Source organism: Uloborus diversus, unplaced genomic scaffold (assembly GCF_026930045.1).
Source record: "Uloborus diversus isolate 005 unplaced genomic scaffold, Udiv.v.3.1 scaffold_13, whole genome shotgun sequence".
In the NCBI taxonomy this organism is placed as follows: Eukaryota; Metazoa; Arthropoda; class Arachnida; order Araneae; family Uloboridae; genus Uloborus; species Uloborus diversus.
In genome coordinates, this window is record NW_026557987.1 from 3,875,803 (window position 1) to 3,888,189 (window position 12,387).

General features: G+C 33.2%; 1 long non-coding RNA gene across 1 annotated transcript; it reads left to right on the forward strand.

Annotated features, from left to right (window-relative positions):
* The first annotated feature begins 316 nt into the window (after positions 1-316).
* On the forward strand, positions 317-4,507 carry LOC129232584 (uncharacterized). The gene is made up of 3 exons (XR_008581366.1): positions 317-362; positions 1,368-1,450; positions 4,279-4,507. It is a non-coding gene; the product is annotated as an uncharacterized LOC129232584 (long non-coding RNA).
* The last annotated feature ends 7,880 nt before the right edge of the window (positions 4,508-12,387 follow it).

The window sequence follows — 12,387 nt, forward strand, 5'->3', positions numbered from 1 at the left end:
CTTCATCGAACTTTAAAAAAGTAAGATTTTATTTCAAAGGTTTTTGCACCTCTATCAGTGGAAAATAAACAAATAAGTCACATTTTTGCTGTTATTTTTTAAAGAAAAAATATTTTTTGAATTTCCTCTGTCGAGCGCAAATGCTTCGGAAGGATCAGCTCGTTTCGCATAAAGCAATAATTTTAATCGGGACAGAGCGATTGATAACATAAACCGCGATCACACTATAAGTGGAGGTTACTGTATTGGTCAATGAATTTATATTACGCTCCAAAAAAAGAAAAAAACAAGCATTTATTTCATTTACTTATTTTCAGGTTTTTCTCAATGTTCCTGCGCAGGAAGAAGGATGGCCCAGCCAAGTAGGTTGACTTCTGTTTTCATGCGCGAATAAACAAACCACATGACATTTTTTCCACATAACATTTTCAAAAATGCTTTACATTTAATGCTTGTAGGCAGTAAGGCCTGCCGAATGTTCTTGTTGAGGGGGGGGGGGTGCAAGACGGGCCTTCAAAGTTAGAGGTAAATTTGACCCTTATTGATTTTCAAAGGTACTTTTTCATTATTTCTTTCAAGTTTTAAAGTTGAATAGAAAATTAAAAAAAATCTGTTCTTTAATACGAATTAAAGGGTTCAAACTTGTTCAAATTCAGAGTTTCGAATGGTAACGAACACGATTTTTTGCGATAACGGAAAAACAGGGAAAATGGACAGGCCCTGGGACAAATGTCTAGTGTTAGTGATCGACCGGCTTCGCGCCGATCTTTCTTAAAGGAAAAGTTGAGACTATTAGGATAGACATTCCAGGGGGAGGGGAAATAAAACAAAGTAAATCTTTAAAAATATTTTCTGACCCCCTTCCCCTGCTCCACATCAATCCATTTTTTTTTTTTTTATTTCAAACACATACGCGCAAAAAAGAAAAAGAAAAATAATAAAAAGTTATAAGTTATTGTCTGAAAAAAGTGCCTCTGGCCCCTACCACGAGCCGCCACTGCGCCCCAGGGTATCGCCAAGCATTACCTTTCTCAGTTTACCTCCGCTATCTCTTCCAGTTGGATCAAGGGCGCCCATATAGGGGGACAAGGGGGGATCGAGCCCCCCTAAGAAATTCCTTGCTTTTAGTACTTTTTTCTTTTCAAAAATGTAAAAACATTTGATCTCCAGCCATTAATGAACAAGTAATTAAAAATGTCAAATTTTAATGACTAATCTGTCCTGAAATCTGCTTCCATGGGGAAAATATCCTTCTAAACCATGGTTAAAATATCCGAGCCCCCCCCCCCTTACAATTTTGCATATGGGCGCCCATGAGTTGGATACAAAACAGTCAAAACCTTCCATACTTCTTTCTCTCTTTCCAGGCTCGGAATCCAAGTGTTCCCAGATTCACAAAACGGGAGTTTAGTGGACATCATCGGCAGTTGGTGGAAAAGATAGCATTCAAGTAATACGTCTCAGGAAGGCACTTTTTTGAAAGATTTATCATCGTAAAAACGTAAAAAAAAAAAAAACTTTTAAATTACCCTCTGAGGTATTGCACCAAATAATCTTATGCTTAAATTGTAAGAATGATTAAATTGCAAACCACTTTTCTAATCGTTTGCAAAAATAGAGTGATTCAGGATCAATCGATTCGCAACTCCAGGGCTTGAATACGCTACCTTGCGGCATGGTTGCTAACTCCTAAAAATCTTTCCCCCTAAACTCAACTCAAAAAACCCCTAAATGCGATTGAAAAGATTCATGTGACGTCAAATTCACGTGATCTTTTACTGTGACATCACACACATGGCAAATTAAAAGGTCACGTATCCATTGCTAGTGTCGATGCTGGGTGAGTTAAGGCATTTTGTTTCATTTTTATGTCATTTCTAATCAAAACAAATGGTCTCTAAAAAGCCTCAAAAAATGTATGTAAGTAAAAAAATAAAATAAAATAGTCGAACTTGCATTCCCAAAGGTTAAAAAAAAACATTTTTACCTAATTAAACCCTAAAATTTAAACTCCTAAAAAAAAACCCATACTAAAATTTTCCCCCTAAATCTAGGGGGAAAACCCCTAAATTGGCAATCCTGCCTTGCGGTGATTAACAACTAAAGAAAACGGCAAATTCCATTCCACGTGTTTTCTTTGGGGTAAATTACACGATTCAGACAGTTTGTGGTGTAATGTAATTTCAGAAGAATAGAAAAGCTTCCCACAAACACGATGAAAAATGTCTGTCATTCACTAAGCGTCAAAGCAAGTTATAAGTTACGGCATTTGTTCGTTTTACCCTTTTCAGCCGCCATTAGACAGGGCTGCAGCGCCCCCTATAGTTTACTGGAGTTGCGAATACGGTTCTTTCACTTGTTTCCTTCGTGCATTAACATTTCAACTAGCCGCCTACGTCGGCTCGTACAGTCCGCCTCCGGGGGCTGCGCTTAGCGACAGAGAATTTACGTTTTTGGTAAGCAAATTGCATTCCTTTCAAGGAAAAGAATCATCGCATCGTTTGCGTCGCTACACATAGGCGTAGGAACCGGGGGAGCTTGAGCTCCCCCTGGAATGTTTCAGACCGGCTCAGTTCCCCCGGAAAAATTTTCGCACTGCAGCTTTCTGTCGTACATTGTTTACCTCAAACATGATTTCAAAATGTGATCTTTCTTTTCTAAGAATTTCCACCCAATAAGCAACAAAAGCAGGGGACGGTGGTCAGTGCACTTGAGTCCACCTTTACCCTTTTTCTCACTGTTTACACACCTCTTCATTCCCGGAAGAAAAATAAAAGAATTTTAAACAAGGTATCCTTCCGGCTGCTGAATAGTGGGCTTTGTCCCGCGGCCTTCAAAAATCAGTACCAGTACGGATGGGGTTTGCTCCCGCCAATGAGAATAAGTGCATTAATTTTCAGCGTGGCGTAGCTCTAGAATCATCCATTCTCAGTCACCTTGTAACTCAACCATTCAATAATTTCAGCTTTAAGCAGAAAAAAAAGAGAGCAATTATAAACGCAGGAAAGAAGGCCCCCGACAAAGGCAAGTTCAACGTAGACTTGGGAAAAGAACCAAAGGTCCAATTTGGCACCGTGCCAAAGTGATTTCCTTCTAGCGGAAAACGCTCTTGACAATAAACGCTTTAAATGTTTAAATTAATATCTTCGCTAATTAAAGTTGTAGAAAAACGAAACTTTCCTAAACATGAGCCAGAAAAAATTACTATTCTATCGACCTAGTTCAATCGTCAATTCTCTGGCGTTCGGAAGAAGTTAGAGTGGCATACATAGATAGATAGGTAGATACAAAGATACACTCAGATTTTGATATATAAGATACTTCCTTTGCTCATTTATATTTGGTTCTTATCGAAAAATATATAAATTTAAAAAACATAAAAACATTCATTCGTCTAAACCTTTTTTTGCAACAAAAACTTGCAACAAAACTCCGTCCCGCCTATGAGGTTGCATTCCTTAAAAAAGAGACACGGCTGGTAAATTTTGGAAAGTGTACTTCAAAAATATTATTTTTGCATCTATGTCCTCCCACATATTTCATGTTAATGCAAGCCCCCTCCCCCCCCCCCCCTTGGCGCCACGGCTGATTCTTTGTACAAGGTATCTGCTACATTTCCATGACTCACGGGAAGCAATGTTTTCAGAAAATACATACATTTATCACAAGAATTGTCTGTATTAGTTCTTTGTGAACATAAAACTGCAACCCTCTGAGCTATGCTCAAGCTTTGCAGTTTGCACATGTTTCTAAAAATTCAAATCAAGCAAAATGTAACGAGCTGAGATACTATTCTAACTGAAAAGCAACCAAAACAAAATATGAATTTCATTCTATCCTTACCCTATAAACGTCCTTGAAATTTCCGAGTGGGCGTGGCAAAATGACGAGTGAGCAAATAACGTAAAAATAAAGAATATAATATAATAAATTAAATACCGTTATAAATTAAATAACGTAAAAAACAAAAAGGGTTTTAAAAAACAACAAACATAAAATTTTTAATGGTTTTAAAATCACATAGTAAACAAACACAAGCGAACTTTATAGACCGGGATGCAATTGGATTTCGAAAATCAGAATTTGCTCAAAAAAAAAAGCGCCGATTCGATAAAATGAGCTTAATTCGGTAAAACTTTCCAGGTGCGTGGACATCCAGTTTGTAACTCCGAAACAGTTTCACAATAATTTTCTATTTCCATGCTTTACTAATGCTGTTGAAATAAAACTGTTTGAATAAGATAATAAATAAAACACTCTTTAAATTTTTTTTTCTAGGCTTGGAATTCAGGTGTTTCCAGATTCGCAATACGGAAGTTTAGTGGACATCAATCACAGATGGTGGTGGAAAAGATAACACTATTTGTGGAATTTGGTTCAAGATGTCAATGTTTGAAAAATTTACCATTGTAAAATTCTTATGAGATATTTTACATCGCACTAACATACCATGTTACGGTTTAACAGTGATTAAAGTTCATGATGCCATTTTACAAATCGAATGAATATTTTCTTCATCTGCTTATAATCACTTGTGTTGCCAATAGTATCATTGGTTACTATTCAATCTTTTTTTTTTCCAGTTTAAACTCTTTTTCGGTAATTCTTGTTTTGTCAGATGGTTTTTCGTTCGTTAGCTCAGATCATCAGGGTTGTTTTTTGACATTGTCGGTTCTAATCGTCATAGGCGGCTCATGGGGGAGGGGGGGGGGGCAACAGCCCCCTCCTTTCCAAAAATAAGGGGGCCTTGCCCCCTCACTTCTCAGAGTTAAAAATTAATGACGTATTGAAAAATGATTTTTTATAGGGTGAGTTGATTGATTTTTGAAAGTAAAAACTAAAAATTCCAAACAAATGAACTTTTCTCATCTTATTTCATGAAAATGGAACTTTGAATTGGAAGGGGAGAGTCCGAGGTGGTCATCCGTCCCGATTTTTGGGGGGCCATATTCCACTTTTTGAGGGCCATTGAATTATAAATGTTAAAAGCCTTTAATATAACCAAATATATATTTTTCTACAAAAAAAAAAGAGAGAGAGAGAAAAGCTTCGGAGCCACGCCCCCTAACGCTTCTTTTGAAACCCCACTTTTTTGGAGCACCAGCCGCCTATAAATTCGTGACAAATTCGTGACGTCAAAAACTTGAAATTGGTGTTATCTGCTCTTGCAATAAAAACAGATAACAGCAAGCTACTCACTGATATGCTACACTAATAACTATTGTTAGTAAACTATTCAAACATTTTTCAAGAGTACTATTTTTCTATAAACAATTTACTATATTTATTTTGTTAGTAATTTCAATAATTTGTTGGCAATTTGATAGTTTCATAGCCACTATTGTAATTTGGAGGGAAGGAAGCATTTTATTAACCATTTATAGACCAGTGTTTCTTAAATTGTGTTCCACAGAACCCAGGGGTTCCATGGATGTCAATCAAGGGTTTCACGAAACGCATTCTTTATTTTCCTTTCTTTTTATGAAACTTAAAAAAATCTTTAAAAAAAAATAAATTTTCAAAACTTGAACTTAACTTTTAAACTTTAAAGTTCTGTTTGCGTTTAAAAACTCAAAAGCTTCTTTTAAGAGGGGAAACTAGTTTAGACCGGTCAAAAAATTAACTTTTTTTTAAATGTCATAAAACGTTAGTAAAACTATTCAAGAATATGTTGCCAAAATTTGAGTGAAAAATCCCAGATACATTAGCTCCAATGCTATGAGCACTTAAAATGACTGAAGATTCAAAAACGTTCACAGCATTTTTTTTTTCAAATGCATTTTTCTGGAAACAACTTTTTTTCAACTGGTGTGCATTCTAGCTGAAAGAGTTTTCGACCAATCATTCTAAAAATCTGTGTGAATGAACCTAACTCTTCGATGATATTATTAATAAAAATAAAAAAAAATTATGCAAGAAGTGTGAAAAAAAATAGTAGAAAAACATAACATTGTAATCAAACACCTCAAAAACGTGCCATTTTCAACTTTTTTGATCACAATTAGGTTCATATTTTGGGAAATATGTTGTTGATGAGAAAGAAAAATTGTGATGATTACAGGCAAAAATTGTGGCTTCGGTAATACTCACCAGAAACAAGCTCTGATGGTAACCGCCCATGGACAGCAGCTTTTAACTCAACTAATTCTGGTGGAAAGGTCTTCAAAAAAAGACAAGGTGTACTTTAAAAGATGAATAAAATATCCTCCAAGTTTAAAGAAATTTTGATTATTTCTTTCCTCTTAAGAAAATCACAAAAAATACTAAAATTTTGGCCTCCTAAACTGGTTTTCCCCCTTAATTTTCAACTATTTTGCAAAGAAAGAAAACCCATATTTTATTATGCTATTAAAGAGCAATAAATTCCAAGCACAGGTTTGAAATGAATACAATGAAATATCCCGAAGTCATGCATTTCTTCTTCCTACAAAATGGGTTGTTACTAAAGGCGGTCGCAAAACTGAAATCGGGAAAATTAGGAAAACACACATAAATAACACAACTTATAACTACACACATAAATAACACAACTTATAAATAGACACATAAATAACACAACTAATAACGCAAGAGCCTTAATAGGCTATACTGAGCAATTCTTTGGCGCAGTATAGCCCATTAAGGCTCTTGCACCAATAAATTCAATACAACCAACCACAAATTATTATTATATTAGAATTTTATTAAAATACATAATATACATCACATGTCCAAACTTCATTAGGATTTGTGTAGACACAACATGCAGTAACATTGACAGTAGAGACGTACCGAGTAGCACTTTGGCCGAGTAGCCGAGTACCGAGTTACCGAGTACTCGGCCTTTCACTACTCGGCCGAGTTACCAAGTACCAATTATGTTTTATGAAGAACCACCGACACACATGTGATGAATTTTGAACTTATTGGAATAGTAGTATAGACCTCCTTGTCCATATAATAGTTTTTAAAACTGAATTCCTGCTGAAATTCAATTTACGCATTATATAAACAATTTTGTTTGTGTCAAAAATTTTACAAAAAAAATTGTTTTTAAAGTTAAAAATAAATAAATAAAACGTATGATTAATCAAGTTGGAATTAAAACAAATTTATACCAATCAATTATAGTTTCAGTCCGCCAAACATAAATAATTTTAATACAACAAATGTGCAGGAACACTACAGACATGTGTTTCTGACCCCCCCCCCCCCCCCTGTTACAAGGAACGTCTTTTTCAGCGCATAACATGTGAGCTCAAGAATGTAAAGACATTCGACAAAAAAAATCTGACTTTTGTCGGATGCCTTTAAATCCACGAGCTCCCATGTTGTGCATTGAAAAAGGAATTCCTTGTAATGATAAAACACGCGTCTGCAGTGTTCCTGCAGTGTGCTTTTAACGTTGTTTTATTTCCTTTTATTTTTTAAGCAAAGGTATTTTCATAATTTTTTATAACTAATTTTTGTTTGTAACAAAAATCCATTTTTAATATAAAAATTCCACATTTTCTATACTTTTTTTTGCATAATTTTACATAAATAAGTTTTATCAACTTTGGGGACATTAAAATAAAGATTTAGTCCATTAAAGCATTACAAACTTCATTATTCTCAAAATTTAAAATTTGACTTATAAATTTTAATTGTAAATGATTGCAGAATATAATGCTTGCTCTTTTTTCTTTAAATTTTAGTATCTGCCTTGGACAATATTCAATTTTTTGCAATTACTCGGTATTGGCCGAGTATCTGATCAGAATTTGGCCGAGTACCGAGTACTCGGCAAATTGGCCGAGTAGGCCGAGTACCGAGTACTCGGCAAATTGGCCGAGTAGGCCGAGTACCGAGTAGTTACCGAGTACTCGATACGTCTCTAATTGACAGTGAGTTATTTTTAAGAATAAGAAACCAGCCTTGCGAGATTTTATAAACATAAATAAGGCACAAATTCCACGACTGAATGTTTGAATCTTGGTGAAAACGGAAATGATACAATTAAAACAAAAAGGATCATTGGTTTTCAAGAGACAACTGTACAAAAGTAATACATTTAACACAGAATAAGTTATGCTGCTTCACACCATCCACATCTATGCTATTACCACTCCCATAAGCCACATGTCAAAGGGCGATTTATTTCGCAATTTTAGGTGACCCGTTTGGGCTCAAAAACCTAATTTATTTAGAAATGAATTATAAAACATAAATGCGAAGTGAACATAATTGTTTTTATATGTTAAAAAATAAAAATAAATCAGAGCATTTTGCTTCAGTATGGAGTGTGAATTTTTATTAAAAAAAAAATTAAAATTGTATCAATTTGGGAGGCAATGCCGATCTATATTATTTCTTTAATAGACATCCGGCATTATTCTTTCAGTGACAATAATTGTGCAAAAATTATGAAGTAATTATTGTTACATAGTGAAATAATCATCATCATTCGAAATCAACTCCAACAATGCACTGACAGAATAGAGAACAATTCAATGTTTGTGGACCAGAAATAGAAACGTATAGAGTATAGACAAATCAACAAAGAGATTTTTTTTTAATTGGAAATTAGGTGTGAAAATTAAAATACATAAAAAAGGCATTTTGTGATAAAACTTGCAGCGGAACCGTCCAAAAAAAAAAGTGGAAAATTTCACCTAGCCCCATGTAAGTGAAAAATAAAATATTTTTCCTGTCGTAGTTTTTTACATTTTAGTCGCTTTTAGGCAGAAATAGCAGCAGTTTTTTACAAAATAGTCGTTTTGCCTAAATTTAGGCTAAAATAGTCGACATAGTCTGCAACTCTTCAAAATAGTTGCAAAAGTCGCCTTTTTAGTCGTCAGTGGCAGCCCTGAAAAAGTCTATTACAAAAACTTTTTCATTCTATAACAACAAAAATTACTTTTGATAGGTCAAAAAATCAAACAATATGAGCATACAATTTTGAAAAGGACTTGCAAAATTAGATGCTTTAATTGGTAGAGCAATTTCTTTTTTTAATCAGAATCATTTGTGAGTTTCAGAACCTAGTTAAAATATCGCTAGATAGGTAGCGCTGCAAACTGAAAATATTTAATTTCATTTCGCCCCACATTCCCCTACTTCAAAAGCATAGCATGTATTAGTAAAATCAACTTAAATACCTAGAATGTTTTTAAAAAGTATTGAAAATCACTGGTTTCAATAGAACAATTATTTTTTCAGCCTCATTTCCATAAAGAAAAGAATTACAGCAACTCTAAAAGAGACAATAAAAATGTCTGTAACAAAAAGCAAATCTTCATTTGGTGGTTTATTAGCAACAGCAGCGGTAGGTTTACACACAGCCACCCACACACAAGCTTAATTTAAAAAAAAAAATAAAAATTTTAGCTTAAAAAAAATAATTTTTTTTAAATTAGTTCATGTAAACATACACAAATACAAAAAAAAATCTTTCATGTTTTAAATACAGTCAAACCTTAATATCCTAAAACACTTGTCTCAACAAAAAAAAAAAAAAAAAAAAAACAACAAAAAAAAAAAAAAAAAACCTTCATTTTCCATAGCTATCTCGAAATTTATTTTTCAAAACTCTTGATGTGTCGAAATGTTTGCACAGAAGTAAGTTTCAAATGTCGTTTTTTTTGGCAATTTTAGTAGTAAAACCAGCTTCAGAGACAATTGCTTGAAGTTTTCCATCCCTTTTCTCGGAAATTTTGAGAATAGAGGATTGGGGCAGGATAATAGGGGAGTGCGGGCTGTGGGTATAGGAGTGCTGTAGTTCTTTTTATCTCAGTATTTTCCTAGAGTTTAGAATCTTTGTGCATTTCTTTTGAACATGTTGTCCACTTGGAGGATGGGGGGGGGGGGGGGGTCGATTTTTCATCAGTTTTCAAGCGAAAATAGAAAATGCATTCCTCATTTTCATCATTCTGCTTTTTTAACTGAAATAAAATGGCTGAGGAAAATTTTTTGACTGTGGGTGGCAACTGGTTGAAGATAAAATTTGAATTTTTAAATTTTTAGACGAACTAACAAAGTCGAAATAGTCGATTCCAATATCTCATTCTGTACACTTTCCAACAATTATAAAATTTCACATCTAGTAAAAAATTGAAGACTAACTCATTAATTGTAATTCAAAGTGTTCCCATAGTACATATATAAGCGTATATAGTGTATGTGAGTGTAATCGTGAGAGTTACTAGTACAGTGCAGAACCTTTTATCCGGGAACCAAAAAACCGGGAAACCAGAAAACCGGCAACCTTTTGCCGATTTTGCCGCCATTTTTTAAAAATACGCATTTTCGGCATTTTTTGAAAAATTAAGCTTTTTTTTTTAAATACCTAAAAAAAACTGAGCGGTTTCTTAATAAATTCCATATTACTCATCTATAACTCGGGAAAATGCTAAAAATGAACTTCAAAGGGTTGTCTTTAACGCAGGGAAAATTTTTCGGAATATTTTCTTGAACTAAAAAGTACACACGTGAGTCTGAAATTTTTGTGTTTCATTCCAACTGAAAACTAAAGAGATGAATATTGTCACATTATAATACAATATTTTACTGAATGACCTTTAATTAAAACCGTTTAGAGCGGAAGTGACGTCGCAAAAGCGCGCGTGAAACGCCGCGATTCTCGAATTTTCCCGGAAAGTTGATGGTGGAATCTAGAAATCGTTAAACGCAAGATTATAATAAGGCTGCAGGAACTCATAAATTAAATTTGAATTGGTATTAACTTAATGCAAAACCAATAGTTATCAATAATCGCAAACGCCAAACCTTTACAAAAAAGTGAAAAAAAAGAAAAAGAAACGCGTTCATTAAAACAAAATCTCTCATACACTATAGTAGAAGAATCGCACATTTACGTTCAAAAACTTGTTTCTTGCCTTTCCCTTGATTCTCTTTCATTTAAAAACATCGAAAATTGCTGTTTTTCTTTCCTTTTCAATATGAATGTGAGGGTCTCAGGTCTTATTAAATAACATAAGGTTTTTGTGTATAGATTATTCTCTCACTAGTAGTTTTTAATGTTTCGATATTGATCAGCATTTCTGAACTGTTTTCTTCATATTTTAATACGTATTACTGTTTATTATAGTAATTTAAGTTTTATAAACAATCGGCCAAAAGCTCATTTTAGCGATCCAGAAAACCGGGAAATTCAGATATCCGGGATAGCTATGGTCCCGAACTTCCCGGATAATTGATTCTCTACTGTAGTGCAATTGTTTCAAAACCTTAATAACTCAAAAACTCAATATCTCGAATTTTTTTCCCGTCCTGTGAGATTCGAGATATCGAGGTCGTATTGTATATTCATGCTTCTTTTTTATGTATGAAAAATAAAATTTGCCAGACAGTCAAAAGATATAACAATGGATTTGGAGAGTTAACAGGACATAAATCAAAGGGACAAAGAAACGAAAAGGGGAAGTATCACAACAAACCATATGTAATACTTATTAAATATATGTTCTTATCAGGGTTCGAAAATATCATGATATTTTCGAAAATATTAAAAATATCGGATATTTTGATATGTATCTGATATTTTCAATCAGCACAATCTAAAGTCTTCAAAAAAGTAAATGTATCCTCAAATCACTATTTACTTACTTATATTATTATTACAATATGCAGACTTAAAGTTAAGGTTTCTTTCCTTATTTAAATCTAATATTTCATTTTACATTTTAATCAATTTTAATGGAGTTAATTTAGCATTAGTTGTTACACTCAATTTTTCTCTGTTAGATACTTTTACACAGTTCTATGATTCAGAAATAACAAATATGCATTAGTTGGTGCAGTCATTAGACATTTTCTTTTTTTTTCCTAACCAACATTTAATATTTAATTAGGCACTTTTAATATGACATAAAATTGTTACATTACTAATAATTTTAAGAATATAAAATAAAAAGGAATATTATATTACTTTGTAATAATGATGTATCAATACATCATAAAAATATAGTACATAACTTTTTGGTAATTTTCAATAATAAATGAACAATATTACTATGAATAAATGTAATTTTTATATTGAAAATACCATAGTTGAAAAAATAAATATAGAAAATATCAAAATATCATGATATTTTCATAATAAATATCGGGTATATATCATGATATATATTGACCGATATATATCGGCAAACCCTGGTTCTTATATATTTAGTTAACATTGCAATGTAATAGAAAAGTTTCAAATTCCAAGATTACGGTACAAATGCATAAAAATGTCTCCTATACTAATAAAGTGGTAAAACAATTACATAACCCTAATGACTAGAAAACAAACTACTTCTTCTTCTAGTCATACACTGACTAGTTTTCAGAAACGTTCACTAAGAAAAGTAGTCTTGCAGTGATGAATACATCATTATATTTTTTATTCTTCTAATGTTTGATCAG